Source organism: Triticum dicoccoides, chromosome 1B (genome assembly GCF_002162155.2).
Source record: "Triticum dicoccoides isolate Atlit2015 ecotype Zavitan chromosome 1B, WEW_v2.0, whole genome shotgun sequence".
Lineage (NCBI taxonomy): Eukaryota > Viridiplantae > Streptophyta > Magnoliopsida > Poales > Poaceae > Triticum > Triticum dicoccoides.
The window spans coordinates 279856549-279859611 of NC_041381.1; positions in this window are offsets into that span (position 1 = coordinate 279856549).

Consider the following 3063-nt stretch of genomic DNA (forward strand, 5'->3'; position numbering starts at 1 on the left):
GTGGACGACAGCGAGGCCTAGGAAGGGGACGACGCGGAGCCGGGGGAGACGCGACAGTGGATGCCCATGCGGAGAGGAGTACGAGGGTTCACTGGTTCGGCTGCGGTGTGAACGTGCCGTCGCTGCAGGTCCTGGCTAGCGGTGGGAGTAGTAGGGGGCGATGAGGCCTCAACGGCAACATAGTCGGCCACTGGAGGCAGGAGCAGGCGGTCTCCCCGGCGCTGGTTTGGGCGGCTGGTGCAAGAAGAGCAACAATTTAAGAAGCAGCATGACCGTTCGATTCAAATCCAACGATTACTGATGCTAGAATCATTTGTTGACTAAGTTGACAAGCCCTGCGTACGTGTCAACTTAGTAGGCCCACAGGTCAGCCTCCCAACCGGTGCGCCCCAGATGTCAGTGGGAAGTATCATTTTTTTGCGTAATAAGGAGGCAGTTGATTGCATGCGGCCAGGCCAGCGGAGGGACTAGGGTGGGCCGGGGAAGCCTGCGGGGCATCACAGCGGGCCACAAGAGGAGGGAGCAGGCAGTCCCGCCAGCGCTAGTTTAGGCGGCTGGAGCAGGAAGATCAGAGATTGAAGAAGCACGTCGGCTGTTGGATGGACATCCAACAGTCACTGCTGCTAGAATCGTGTGTTCACTGACAAAGCCTTCCGTAAACAAGTCAGTCTCGAAATCTATCGCGTGTACAACCCATTTGCTATTATTTTTATAATTTTTACTCATTTTATAATTCATATGGACTTTATTGCAGCCCGTTTTCCATTTTTAGAATTGCTAGCCATTTTCTGGTTAGTACCAGGGTCAAAAAATTAAAATATGTGGGAAATTTTGAAAATTCGCAAATTTTTGCTAGGGAACGAAATATTCTTAATCCAAAAATTAATAGCCATACTAAAATAAATTTAAAAATAAATTAGTACTATGTCATGTTAAATCCAATGAAATACGTATAAGATATCAGTGAAGAACAAAAACAAAAAAAGAAACTAATATCCCATTTGCTATAATTTTTTTGGAATTTTCAACCCCTTTTGATATTACTTATAATAGACATTGACCATACTCTTTGGCCAGGACGGAATGCATCCCTCCTCGTTTTGAAAGATTTGCAGCCCAGTAATTCAGAGAAAACAAATAGGCCTAGCTTGGGTATTCTTCAAAAAGAAATACTGGGCTACCTATTTTCCAAAAGAACTGGTGCATGGGCATTTAGCTTTATTTATTTATTTACTTATTTATGTTTAGGGGACCATGAGCATGTACCTGGGCCGGATTCATGTGAGAACCTCCCTTCCAGTTAATTATGGGCTTCTCTATTGGGCCTTCATCAGTGGGCTGCATGTTATCAACAAGTGGAAAATGTGTTCCGTACGAAAAATAGTATGAGCTACATACGGTACGGGGCACTAAAGGATCAAACCGTGCAACGACTTCCAAAACATTGTGTTTGTCGTTCTAACAACACATTTATTCAACTAACATACGAAATATACTACTGATTGTACATTGAAAACAACAGCAGCAGCAACCAGGGCTGGGGGTGCAACAGAAGCAGTAAGCAGGCCAGAAGAGTGAAGACGCAACTCTCTCTTCCAAACGAAACATTAGCCATCATTACAAAAGGGCTACCAAAAAAGAACAAGTGTATGCATCAAACTAAATAAAGATCCTACTACACCAAATGTACGCATCTAACTAATTGGCTCAGTTACACGTTACTATTTATTAAGCTATGGAGATTGGCTGACGGTTTGAACCAGATGGGTGCCTGACGGGGGAAACTCCAGCCAGCAGGTCGAAGTCTGATACTTGCGACCCTCTCTCCTACTTTGGGCTGCAGAGCGTGGCGGCACATATCAGGGTATGGCGCATGCAGAGACACATGATACACTGTGTACACACAGTTTTGCCTGATGAACGAAACCGCGCTGCCATCATGATCCTTGTCATCGGTTATCTCCTGGTTAATCGGATAATTCAGTCCGACAAACAAAGAGTGTGTACCAAGGCTACTTACCAGCTTCCAGTCAAAAATTCCTGAAGGCCCAGAGAAGCTGGGATCCTGCTCAAAGACCTTGCAGTGACAGTGATTGTATTCCGCGAAACAACATGTCCGGTACGTGCGAACGATCATCAATATTTCGCCGTCGTCTGATCGAGCCAGGAACCACCTGCAACTGCCATGCCGCTTTTCTTTGAAAGGTTCTGGGATTAGGAAGGGTAGGTACACCAGGCGGCCTACAACATCATATCAAGTTGGAGTCAAATAAAAAAGGGCTCTTGATTTAGTCGATCTTAAGAACAACATGTTATGAGCATGAATATTTTTTCAGTAAATGTTGACAGTAATATAAGAAAGCCATCATGATATCATAGGAAAGTAACATACTGCTGTAACAACCGTTTGTAGCAATGACTGGAGTACGCCAGCAATACGTCCAGCCATAGAAGGAGTCGACAGCATAAATGAAGCCCTTGTGTTCAATGGCATCAGGGAACCATGGAGGAGTATGATCCTGTGATGGACGTGCAGATTTATCCACTTACCGCAGTGACATGTCAGATAGGCGAGACCACGGTTGAAGAACGCTATTAGCCTGAAGTCTTTATAATTCGCAGATCTTGTGGGCACTTGGCAGATTACAACCTTGAGCAAATCAAACTTGGTATCATGTTGGCTACTGTAAGATTTCGAGTATTCTGGGTCGCGGTGCCAAAGTAGTGCACTGTTAATCGAAGGAAGGGGGATCAATCGTCGGGTGTAGACCTCCATGAGCATCCAGCTGCCACGACCATCGACGAGCACCATCCAAGACGTGTTCATGCCGACCCAGTGCATACCGTTAATGTAGTTGAGGATGACGGGGATCGGATCGTAGTGAAGGGGGTTGATGCTCGTCACCCTATGATATTTATGCTGCGTGACACGCCGTTTCTGAAGATCAGGCGGCATCAGCAAGCAAGGAGCTGGCTTAAAAAGCTTCGGCCTGAGGGCTTTGAGTAAACGGTACAGCCCCGGCGAGCACGCGGCGAGCGGCATGTTACTGAGATTGTCCACAC